Genomic DNA, 13,514 nt, shown 5'->3' with positions numbered 1-13,514 from the left:
ATATTAATTTTTGCTCCAAAAGACACATTAGAGCTGATGGTCCCGCTAGGTCTTATTTTCGGGGAAACAGGGTATATATTAGGTTGGTGCAAACGTAATTGTGGTTTAAAAGGTTAAAAATAATCGCAAAACTTGAGCGAGGTGGCAGGCGGGCAGCGGGCTGGTAGGGTCCAGCCCCCGGGGTGGACAGCTGCGGGCCTGTGCTGGCTCCTGCTCTGAGCCCGGGGATTCCGCCTCCCCACTCCAACCAGCCTGCTTCCCCTCGTGCAAAGAATTGTAGACCAAGGAGCCATGGATAGAAGCGAGGGTGAAACAGAAAATAAAGATACTTTCCTTGACTTGAAGAAGCAACTGGCCTCGAAATCTCCCCATCGCTGTACAAAAGAGGAGCTTTTGGATATAAAAGAATGCCCTCATTCCAAACAAAGGCCTTCATGCCTCTCGAAAAATACGACAGTGATGGCGTCTGGGACACCGAGAAGTGGCATGCCTCTCTTTAGCCAGCTTCAGGGAGGAGCTCACTAGTGGAAAGTGTGAAGAAAGAGTTGGATACAGACCAGCCTTCCCTGGTGCACAGGATAGTAGATCCACGAGAGCGCGTGAAAAGAAGATGACTTAGATCAGGGCTGTCCAAACTTTTTTCAACGTTTTTCACCAAGGCCCATATGCGGTAAAATACACAAATAGCCGGGCCACTCACTCGAGGTGAAGTACGTATTGCCTCACCTGGTTTATTTAAGTAAACTAAATATATTTTTGGAATTTGCTGTGGGCCAATTAAAAATGGATTGTGGGCCGCAGTTGGCCCATGGGCTGCAGTTTGGACACCACTGACTTAGATGTTGTTCTCAGCCCACAGAGAAGAACCTTTGGAGGGAGCTGCCATGTAACGGCTGCTGTTAGCTCTCGGCGCTCAGGAAGCCAATTGGAGAAAGACAGTGATGGGCTTCACCTGCTTGGTGGACGAAAGATTGGCAATGGGAGGATAATCTCGGCTAGGACCTTTGAAAAGGATCACCCTCTTAACGATAACAACCTGCGGGATTTGAGAAACAGAGACCGAAAGAGGGACTACAAAGACAAGCGTTTCAGGAGGGAGTTTGAGGATACTAAGTGTGTCCTTGGTGAACGTAGAAGGAATGATTCCTACACAGAAGAAGAACCAGAACTTGTGGGTCTCAGCTGGACCCACAAGTCAGTCTGAGCTGACTGGCTTTGATGATAAGATAGATACTGGAAGAAGACAGCATCTGTGAAGGAAGGCATAGTAGAGTGCAAAGGAGGAGTGGCCGAAGAGCATGAGGAGTCATCGTCGCACACGAGCCTGCTGCTGATCAGGAAGTGGCGAGGGATGCCGTCTTGCCTGAGCAGTCCCCAGGAGAATTTGACTTTAATGAGGTCTTTAACCTTGATAAGGTGCTGTGCTTGACTTCGATGATAGAAGATGTTTGGGGAAAGGTCAGTCTCCGCCAGTCGGTTCAGTTAGGTGGTGCTCTAACTCAAGCCGATCAGGAAGTTGATCCCGCAGTCTTGGGTCAACACGACATGAAGAACTAGAGAAACTTGCAGGTCTGGAGCAAGCCATTCTCTCTCCTGAACAGAATTTGGGGAATTATTTTGCTCCTATACCATTGGAAGACCATGCTGAAACTAAAGTGGATATTTTAGAAATGCTACAGGAAGCCAAAGTGGATTTAAAACCTCTTCTTTCCAGCCTTTCTGCAAATAAAGAAAACTTAAAGAGAGCTCACATTCAGGGGTTATGCTTTCAGTGGAAGAGGTAGAAGCAGGGCTCAAGGGCTTGAAGACGGACCAGCAAGTGAAGAATTCAACTCCCTTCATGGCAGAACACTTAGAGGAGACCCTGAGTGCTGTAACCAGCAATCGACAGCTCAAAAAAGATGGAGATATGACTGTACTCGACAAGCTAATGAGCACCATGAAGGCAAGTAGGACTTTGCCTTCTCAGCCCAAAGTCAGCCAAAACCTTGAAAGCCATTTGATGTCCCCTGCTGAGATTCTAGGCCAGCCTGTCCCTAAGAATGTCCTGCCGGTGTTTCAAACACGAGCAGCCTCAGCAGACTACTTTTGTCCTCTAATACCATCACCAATTGGTTTCACTCCAGGACCACCGCAGCTGCTCAGAGATGCATTCCAAGGCATGCACAAGCTGGTGAGCCCTGTCACGGCCCGGATGAGCCAGCTTGAATTGCAACAGGCAGCTTTGGAGGAGCTGGCCCTGCCACATGACCTTGCAGTGCCAGCAGCAAACTTCTATCAGCCTGGTTTTGGCAAACCGCAGGCGGACAGAACCAGAGACTTATTCAGAAAACAGGCAACAGCGAGTGACCAAGTCACCAGCACCCGTGCACAGAGGGAATTCCTCTTCCCCTGCCCCCACTGCCTCCATCACAAGCATGCTTTCTCCTTCCTTCACCCCTACCTCAGTGATTCGTAAGATGTAAGAGAGCGAAGAGAAAAGCAAGGAGGAACCAGCATCTGGGAAAGCCGCTCTTGGTGACAGTAAAGAGGACACTCAGAAGGTCAGTGAAGAGAACCTGCTGTCAGCCAACTCTGTGCCCAGTGCTGATCGAGATTTCCCCCACTACAAACCCCAAACTGTCGGCGCTGCAGCGGTCTTCGTGTCCCACCCCACTGTCCCAGACCAACCAACCATTACACCAAAAAACAAGATTATTGACCTAAAGCACCTGGGAGAAAAACACCCACCTTAGCATCCCCCGCTCCAGGAGCACCTTTCCTCCATTCTGTCCACCAAGTCCTCCTTGTGCCCCATGTTCCAATTGTTCGGTCAGTTCACCGGCTTCACCCAAGCTCGGTCCAAAGGATGCTGGCCCAGGGAGTACATCACAGCATCTTCCAAGTTTGCTCCAAGCTGGTGTGCTTCCTCCTGGGATGGATCTGACTCATTTACAGGGAATATCTGGCCCAATCCTGGATCAACCCTTTTACCCTTTACCTGCCGCTAATCACGTTCTCCTAAACCCTCGTCCTGGGACACCGCTGCATCTGGCAGTGATGCAACAGCAGCTACAGCTCTCAGGTCTTCATCCTCCAGGCTCTGGTTCCCAGGCAGCTGCTGTCAGTGTTCAGATGACCGCTAAGAATGTGCCCAATCGGTCAGGTCTGCCCCACATTCACTCCCAGCTGGAGCACCGCCTCAGCCAGAGGAGCAGCGCCCCAGTGGGCCTTGCGAAATGGTTTGGCTCACATGTGCTGCAGCAGCCCCTGCCCTCCATGCCCGCCAAAGTCATCAGTGTGGGTGAATTAGAATACTGCCAGTGAGCAGCGTAGGCAAGCTCACCAAAGCCTGGGCCTGTGGTGGCACCCTGGTCAGGACTCTGCCTCCTCATCTCGGCTTGGTTTACAGGCTTTTACTTTGGAGCACTCTCTGCAAAACTGTTTCGGGGGGCCTAGGCCTCTGGTGTGCTCTGCATGATGGAAAGATCTTAACCATTCAAGTAAAGCCGACATGGTCTGAATACAGGATGCAGTGTTGTAAATCCTCCAGTCTTTCTTTTTTTGTAAGACATGTGACTGAAGTGTTGGTGTCTCAACTAAGAGTTGGCACCTAAGGGTTCTGAGGAAATAAATGCATAGACCCTTATGTACAGACCTGTGTATAAACAACTTCTGTACATACATTTAGGATAGGTTTTTTGAACTTATACAGCTGTACCTAAAAGTAGCTGATATTAGTTAAGCCTATGTCAACAGTTTGGATTTTTTTCACTTGTGCATTTGGGACTTTTTCTTTTCGTTGATTGAAGTTGCATATGCTGTGTCTGAATGAAAATTAATAATAATTGCAAAAATTGCAATTACTTCTGACTAACCTAATACATATATATACACAGACATGTATATATATATATATACATGTATATATATATAATGCAATATCATGCAGCCATAAAAAGGAAGGAAATCCTGCCATTTGCAACAACATGGATGAACTTGAGAGCATTACTCTAAATGAAATAATTCAGAAAGAGAAAGACAAATACAATATGATCTTATTTATATGTGAAATCTAAAAAGAAACAAAAACAACCCTAACTCATAAATACAGAAAACCACCTGATGGTTGTCACAGAGGGGGGCTGAGGGGTAATCAAAAAGGACAAAGGTGGTCAAAAGGTACAAATTTTCAGTTATAAAATAAGTAACAGAGATGTAATGCACAGCATGGTGACTACAGTTAACAATACTCTATTGTGTATTTGAAAGTTGCTAAGACAGTAGATCTTAAAAGTTATCAAACACATACACACACAAAATGGTAACTACGTGTGATAATGGATGTTAACTAGATTAATGCGGTGATCATTATGCAATAGATACATATATCAAATCATTAGGTTTTACCCCCGAAACTAACATAATGCTATAGGACAATTACACCTCCATAAAAGAATTAAAATAAGTTAATGCAGCATTTTTAGCAAGGCCGTCAGCATTGGCCCGAGGACACTCCCCACCACGTCCTGCAGTACCACTCCACCACCACTACAGGTGGGAACTCCATCAGTTCCTTCTGCTCCCCAAGCAGGACCAAATCACTGAACAGCAGCATCTGGTTCCAGGTAGGGCGAGGGTCTAAGAAATGTCCAGGAAGGCAAGCCACATAAATAATAAAATTGCAAATCCTCTCCTATCACGTCACATACTCTTTGCCCTGCTTTATGTTTTTTCTTTTCACTTAACGCTTATCATCTTGTAAAATATTGTACAGTTTACTTATTTATTATATCTGTTGTTTGTTGTCTCCCCCACCAGAAGACTGTAACCTTCAGGAATGTCTTAGTTTGTTTCAAGAAGACCCAAAATAACGATGTGAAGGAAAGTAGTTCATCTGAAAGGCAATACCAGAAAGCACAGTAAAGGATTGAGAAGGGAGAGAGGAAAGAAAAGAAGGCCAATACAGTGAGTGATACTGAGTAGGTTGTCACTAAAAAAACAGGTTCTATCCCACCAGAGTCCCTCGGAGAAACTGAGTGCGATGCTTCAAAATCATCTCATGCTTCACTGCTTGAGGATCACTCATGTGCATTAACTCTACAGCATTTCTAGACTACCCACATAGACAAGCTTGCTTCGGTGGCTAGAGAACATCAGACCAAGAGGCAGGAAGACATTAGCATATATGAGACCTGTCTACAATAGACCTCAAAGACAAACCAAAGAGTTATGATGAGCAGGTACCAATCGCCTTGCTAACATACAGGTCTTTGTGTCTGTGTACTTGATTTTTGTTTGGTTGGTTGTTTTCTTAAATAATTTATTTTTTTATTTAAGCATAGTTGATATACAATGTTATATTAATTATATTAGTTTCAGGTGTACAATATAGTGGTTTGACATTTTTATACCTTACAATGCGATCACTCCACTAATGCTCGTAATCATCGGTCACCGTGCAAACCTGTCACAATGTTATTGACTATATTCCTCTTCCCCTTTTCCGGCCATCCCCTCCCTCCCCTCTGGTAACCATGCCTTTGGTCTCTGTTTCTATCAGTCTGTTTTTGTTGTTTTGTTAGTTCATTTGTTTTTTTGATTCTACATATAAGTGAAACCATGTGGTATTTGTCTTTTTCTTTCTGACTTAATTCACTTAGCATATTACCCTGCAGGTCCATCCATGTCTTTGAAATTGATATATCCCAAAGGTCGAGAAAAGACCCGGGCACATAGTAGGCAAACAAGAAAGTCGGTGTTGAATGTTGTTGAATGAATAAAGGGTCAAAAAAGAAATCACATAAAACTAGAAAAAAGTGTGTAACTAAACAAAAGAATATCCCCACATATCATAACTTGTGGGATATAGCTAAAACGGTACTTTGAAATAAATGGATGACCAGAAATACTTATATTACTGAATGAGAAAGGCTAAAAATTAGTAGTCTAAGCATTCAATTTATGTCATTAGAAAAAGAATAATATAGTAAGCTCAAAGAAATCCAAATAAAGAAGGTAAGGACAAGAACAAAAATTAATTTAAATAGACAATAAAGGTATAGCAAAGAAAACTAAGTAAGCCAACATATTGTTTTTTGATACTTCATTACAGATTAAATTCATTTTGTTAAAAGAATCTTCAGGTTAACATAACATTATTTTATCTTTTCATTTTCTGTTGCATCTATAGTTTTGTTCTTATTTTAATCACATTTTACTTTATTCGTGCTTTCTCCCTTTTTTTCCTTGATTAAATTGCTAAGGCTTACAATCTTAGCAATATTAAGCATCTTCATAGAAAGAAAATTCCAGACCCAGGTGGCTTTACAGGCAAGTTTCTACTAAATGTTCAAACAACAAACTATACCAATTTTGTGCGAACTTTTCCAAAGACTACAAAAAGAGGGAATTGTTTAAAGAGGTTATTCAGTTAGCCGTTGCTGCAATACTGCTTAGTATTTTGCAGCCATAAGTGATTGTGCATTATTGGCCCAGAAAAAGAAAAATAGGTCAACAGAATTGAGCAGAGTCCAAGAACAGAGCCATGCATACTCGTACACACAAACATCATGTATGTTAGGGATAGACAGAGGAATGAGAAGTACCATGAAGTAAATTGTGAAAGAGCAAATGGTTTTTTATATGGAAAAAAAGATGAAACTGAATTGAAGGATATAAATGAAAAGAGCAAACCTTGAAAAAGTAGGTGAATTTCTTTATGAACTCCAGATGGGGAAGAATTTTTTTTATACGACAAAGAAGTACAGACCCTATTGGAAAAAATTGATAAATTCAACTACTTTAAAATTAAGAACTGGCAAAAATAATTTGCAACACATATAATCCACAAAGGAGTTTTAAAAAAACCTGCAGACAATAAGAAAAATGAAAGCCTATTAGAAAAATGGGCAAAAGGCAAGCAAACTCTTTACAGAAGCAGAAACACAAATGCAAAAGTTGAAAAGGCATTCTACTCTCATTAAAAAAATCAGAAATTTGTAAATCAAACTGTGAGATTTTATTTTAAATGTACCAAACTGACAAAAATTAAATAACCCTACAATAAAAAGTGCTGGTGTAAAGGGAATTTTTATATACTATTGGTGAGAGTATAAATTACATGACTACTTTGGAAAACAATTTGTCTAACAAAATTTGTCCAGCAGAAACAATTTGTCTAGAAAAAAAAAAATTACCCAGCAAAATGGAAATCCACATATCCCATCATCCATCAATTTCCACTCCAAAGTTTATAATCCAGAGAAAGTTTTGCATATGTTTACCAGGAGACATGTATAAATGTATTTTGAACATCATAGTTTTTAACAGCAAAGAAAATAAAAACTAGAAATAACTCAAAGTTTTAGCAAGAGGAGAAATGAATGAACTAGCAAATGTTCAAAGAACAAATGAATGAACTATACCTACATGCATTAACATGACTATATCTAATATAAAAAGTGAGCAAGTCAGCCTCACAATACATACATCTCCTTTCATACAAATGTCAAAACATGCAAATGTAAGCAATATATTATTTGAGAACATAAAAGGTAAGGCTATTTTTAAAAAGTAAGGGAATGCTAACCACAAAATTCAAGATTGTAGTTACCTCTGGGAATGGAGGCGGAAGGATACAATTGGAAAGAGGTACACTGGATACTTCATAGGTGCTAGGACATCCATGTATACATGTTACTACCTTAACTATTAATTTTTTAAAAGGCCTCCCTCACAAGTTATTTTAACATACCAATCCACAAAATCGCAATTATGGTCTTCGCACTTGTCTAAAATCACATGCAATCACCTAATTGCAACAAATGAAAGAAGATAAGGGATAAGGAAAGCCCTGTCCTCCCACAGTTCTCATTACATAGTGTGGGCTCAGACTTCTCAACTCACCATTAGTACCATCTCCATAAAGCTCTGGGTATTATTATATATGGAAACCTCTACTGGTTGGTCCCTTCCTGACTATTACCATCAAGAGAAAGGGACCTAGAGCAGTATCCTACAGAATGTTTTAACCAGACATATGCTCTATAGGGATGCAACATATTACAGGACTACATCAAAAAAACATTTTACCTTGTATTTGAATTAAAATTTAAGTCTATTATGTAATAGTATATCAATTAGATTAAACCTATTTTCAGAAACTCAATTATTAAACTAAGAAAAATTGCTACATCAAAGTCTGGCTGTAGGATTCAGCTGGGCAATTCTCATATTATTATAGTAATATAAAAGAACTTATGTCTGTCAATCTCTTTTAAAGTTAAGTTCATGAGTTACTTACATGGAGCTAAGTATTCACCTACCCTATGACACAGGAGTTCCAAACCTACATATTTACCTAAGAGAAATGAAAATGTATGTCCCTAAAAAATTTGCCCATATGTCCAAAAAAGAGTTACTCAAGAAGCTCTTTAAATAGTAACCAAAAACTGCAAACAATACAAATGTCCATCAACAGTAGACCAGGGAAGCAAATACAGAAGGTGCCAAAAATATTTGTACACATTTTAAGAAAGGAAAACTGTATTAAAATTGTAATACTCAACATATGCCGATAACAAAAGATGAATACAAGTCACATTTGACTTCTGCAATAACAAGAGATGTTCAAAGTGATTACCATCAGCGTCCAGACACTTCTGATTACAGAGAACTACTGCTTGAGCAACGCTGACCAAAGTGTCCACATTTTTTAGCACCCCCAGTACATACAATGAAATACTATTTAAAAGTTTTTAATTAACTACTGAGACACATAACAATGTGAATGGAATCTTAAATCTTTATATAACAGTAGAAGCCAGATATAGAGACTACATTATATGATTTCACTCATAGGAAATACAAAAGTGTTCAAATGCAACTGATAGTGATTGAAAGCAGAGCAGTGGTTATGTGTGGGTATGGGAACTAACTGGAAATGAGTGTAAGGGAACTGCGTGGAGTGACAGAAATGTTCAGCATCTTGAATGTCATATGGAGTCATTTATCAAAACTCATGGAATTGTACACTAAATGTCTATTCATTTCTCCATATATAAATTTTACCTTTAACAGATCATTAAACTTTGAATGTTACAAATCGGGTGAACTATTTTATTTTGGTAAATGAAAATTATTCAGTCTCTAATCTCAGCAATGAAAACAATTTTTTTTGCTGTATTTCTCTCATTACAAGGGTATTTTTCAGGCAACCTTTTAAGAGAAAAGGCACCTGAGGAAATCATGTATTGACGTACTATGGCTTCTCTGAAAAAGCATGCAGCAGTTTTGTAGGTATATTAAAACTTATAGTAAATAATAGATTTGATAGTTTCCTTGTTGGCACAAATTATTGGAAATGATGCTGTCATCAAAGTTCTCAATTATTCATGAAACTGAAATGCACAGTGTTTACTTAGCAGTGAAAATAAGGAAGAATTAGAATAAAATTAGCATGAGAAGAGAAACTGAGAAAAATCTTTTCATTTTCAAAAAGTTATAGGGCCCAAATAAAAAGAAAAAAAAAAAATTGGTTCTTCTCCATGCCTTCTCCTCCCTTCATGAACCACATTCCTTTTCCATATGAAGAATTATAAGCCCCTGTTGGCTTCTTGTCCGATGTACTTTTGAAATGCTTTAGAACCAAGATAGTCTTAGAAAAGTACCATCTATGGCCCCCGTTTCTCCGCTGCTTAATTGAGTGCATCACTCATTTCCCCTGAGGTCCCCAGATGCTGAGAATACATTGTTAATTCTCTGTCCTTGCCCCAACCCTCTCTTTCAGCCTGAGTCTCCCCCTGCACTCTCCACTCCTACTGTCACATAACCAAGTGTCAAGCCCCAAGCAAATGGTTCACAGGCCAAATTTCAGCTGACTCAATTCTTTGAAGGCACCAACAAGCCAGAAACAACAGGAGAGCTGCTAGAAGACAAAGAAGGAGCCCAGAGTTTACTTCATCCCAAAACAAGAATAAGTCCAGCCTTGTCAACAGTGACTCAGGTATCCCAGAAGCTCCTCAGGATGTTTAAAAGTAAGCATTCTTTCTAATCATCTCTTTTTCTTTTTGTCAATATTAGGAGCTTTTCTTCTGTGCCGTGGACTGCCAAAATTAATAGTATCTCCTTTCCTAAAGACTCAATTAATTTTTGAACAATTTGTACCAACCAAACTCGTGAAAATTATGTTTAACTTTATTGATAAAACTTTTTATTTAAAATATTAATAAATGATTAACAGAAGATTAACTCACAGATGGGCATTAGCTTGTCAACTGTGTAATATAACAGATTTGTGTTTACTGCATTGCTAATCACGGAGGGAAATCATAAGCATTTATAACTGCTTCCTTTCTTAGAAAAATAGTACTTTCAGATGAATTAAACTGGAAATGGAAGTAAAGTTGCATTCTCTTTATGTCCAGTGAATACAGACAAGGTTCCAACTGACTGCAGTATTTGTGCAGCGAGAAGGCAGTACACTGGAGAGTTCGTTGGTATCTCCTATGAAGATGAAATTCACCAGTGACATCTGGGAAGGAGATTACCATTTAAAACACTGAAATATTTAACTTGAAGAAGTATAAAGAAAAAAATACAGCTATCTCATCAGTGGGCCACTTTCATTTAAACAGAGTAAAATAGGGAATTTAACCCAGCTGAATTCTTAAATTCTAAATAATGTTTTGATATTATAATATTCTAAGAGGATATAGATCAGTAAACAGATATGTTGCAATAAGATAAGAGAAAAACATTTGCAGATGACACTTGGATCTGCCTAAAATGGGACCAGTGTCTGTATCTGCTTTTGAGTTCATGTGCCAGTTTTTGGTGGATGCCTGCATCTCAGCAGCTCAGCACTTCATTTAGCACTGGTTCTGCAGCACAGGTAGTAAAAGATGAGAAGTGCTTCAAGGAACCTCAAACAGAAATGAGCGTGGCCCAGATGGCATAAAAAGCTAAAGAGTCCACTCTGCCACCCTCCAACCAGGCATGACTCACACAGGCGAAAACCAAGTCAGTTCGAGGGCTCTCCATTCCACCACAGGCAAATTCCCTCCAGAAATAGCTCTCTGCCTACGAGCATATTTAAGTTATGAAATTATGTTTAGCAAAGTAATGTGACTTTTGCTTTCCTTGCACATTTATATGATTTTTATTTGCCTTTTTACAAGTGTTTTCAATTAAAATTCTCCTGGGCATGAGTACTTTATATATTCTATGAACTATTTCATATGAAGTTAAGAAATTTCCCCCAGTAATATTGTTTCAATATTTTTAATGAGAACAAGTAAAGTGGCTATAAAGTTCAAACAGCTTTAGAGGGGGAAAAAGAAGCATTAGAATTTGTGTTCCAAGACTAACATATAAACACTAATGATTTACTTACCAAGTAACAAATTAGTACTTTTTTTTATAATGGCAGAGCAGCGCATGATTAAAGATTATGAAGACTTAGATAAGGAATTTATAGAAATAATACATTAAAACAATGTATTAAGTTGACATTATCCTGTTCTTGTTTGCAGTCTGCTATTTAAACTGTGTGACTTGGTTGCTGTTCCGCAGAAAATTTCATAAGAGGACAGATTCCGAGGTGCCACATTTGTCATATATATTAGTATGTTATTCAATATTTGTCATCAGATTGATGTAAGATAAAACCGCAAGCATTATTGTTTAAAAAAATAGGCTCCATAGACTCTTTTTTTAAAGTGCATTACTTATATTTTCATGGTTATATCCAGGAGTTAGACTTCTGACCCCCTAAACCATCTAGGATAGATCCAATTCAATAAGGGAGGCTGTCACAAGGTCCATGCACTTTGTTCCACAGGTGACATGTGTCCTCCAAGCAAACTTCTTAGTGGAAAAAAACAGAAAGTATTAGAAGCCAGTGTCCTGAGGACGCAAGAACAACTGAAGAGAAAGACAGTAAGATAAACTTTAAAAGGCTGGCAATGGAGAGTCACACTGGATAGGTCCCAACAACCCTAACATTTCTTAAGGACCTCACAATACAATAATTGGCATTCATAATATTACACCCTAACCCACCAAGAAGTGGATCAGTTATACTCATTAGTTACTCTTTACCAAGAGAGAAGGGTGTTAACGATCTCTATCGAATGGCTGGAAATGTTTAAAAACTGGGGAACTTCAAAGTGTCAGTGTGACTAAGCCCGTATGGATCACGTCCCCCAAAATATCACACCAACAAGATGAAGCTTTTTAGAATATGAGGAGTAACTGGTGAAGATGCTACTCAGGAATCTGACAATGTGGGTTCTAGTTTCTGCCACTGACTTTTGGCGGATCTAGCAACCTCCCAGAGCCCCTTGCTTGTCCTTTGCAAGCATTTGCTAACACCTGTCCTCCCGGCCAAACAAGATGTTTCTAAGGCTCAAAAGAGTTTGGTTTTCACATGAGAGCACTGTCAAAAATAAAAGGAGTTTCCTCAACACAAGAAATTATTATCACTGAATACATTGTAACGAATAATTTATCTTTAATATTTTTCATTAGCTCAATCTAATGACATCTTCCATAATAAAAATGAAAAACTTCATTTCTGTTTGAAGACCATATGGCTAGCAGTGCACTTGAGTATAGTGATCTAGCTAATGGTGACACAACACCAAGAATCCCATTCCAGCTATGCCCACACACTTATAGAATTTATTAGAAGTTATGTTCTCAGCTCTGTATTTGAATTTGGACAAATTAAACCATTGTCCTTTGTTATAATGCACCCAAAGTGAATCAATCACCAACTTTCCGGCAGCTATGAGATAATCCACCTGCTTTAACATTTTAAAATGAAAATTTTAAAATGAAAGGAACTCCTCAACCTAACTTCAGTTCCCTTCCTCAAATTTCCTCAGCTTAATTCTATATCCCTTTTTGACAACAAACTACCTCAGATTAAATGTGCCCAAACTGCTAATCATTCTGACTACGAATTCCTACTGAGAAGGCCCTGGAAATGCAGGATGGAAACCACACTAGAGAGCAGAGAGCAGGACGCAGGGGAGGGTTTTGTGGGGCGGCTATGGCACAGAGGAAACCAGAGAGAACTTAAACGCAGATCTCACGTCAGCACTCGGAAGAGATCTTTGAGGAGGCCGGGGGTGAAGCCAGGTTTAAGAGGCAACATGCTTGTACCAGTTTTCCATTGTTCATATAAATTACCACAAACAGGGTGGCTTACAAAACACACATTTATAATCTGACGGTTCCGTAGGTTAACAAGTCCGACACAGATGTCACCAGGTTAAAATCAAGGTGCCATATTTCTTTTCATAAAATCTAAGATCCATTTTCGTGCCTTCTCCAGCTTCTAGAGGCCACCCCATCCTTTGACTCCTGGCCCCTTTGTCCATCTTCAAAACTAACAACGGCAAGTCAAGTGCTTCTCACATCACATCAATCTGACCTCTTCTGCCTCCCTCTCCCATATTTAAGAACTCCAGTGATTAGACGGGTTTCACCTGGATAATCCAGGATAATCTCCCCAATCTCAACTTTAA

At 39.5% G+C, this 13,514-nt stretch overlaps 1 pseudogene; it reads left to right on the top strand.

Annotated features, from left to right (window-relative positions):
• The first annotated feature begins 291 nt into the window (after positions 1–291).
• LOC117033210 (eukaryotic translation initiation factor 4E transporter-like) lies at positions 292–3,306 on the top strand (annotated as a pseudogene).
• The last annotated feature ends 10,208 nt before the right edge of the window (positions 3,307–13,514 follow it).

This window comes from Rhinolophus ferrumequinum, chromosome 13 (genome assembly GCF_004115265.2).
Source record: "Rhinolophus ferrumequinum isolate MPI-CBG mRhiFer1 chromosome 13, mRhiFer1_v1.p, whole genome shotgun sequence".
Classification (NCBI taxonomy): Eukaryota; Metazoa; Chordata; class Mammalia; order Chiroptera; family Rhinolophidae; genus Rhinolophus; species Rhinolophus ferrumequinum.
This window is presented reverse-complemented; position numbering and strand designations above follow the sequence as displayed.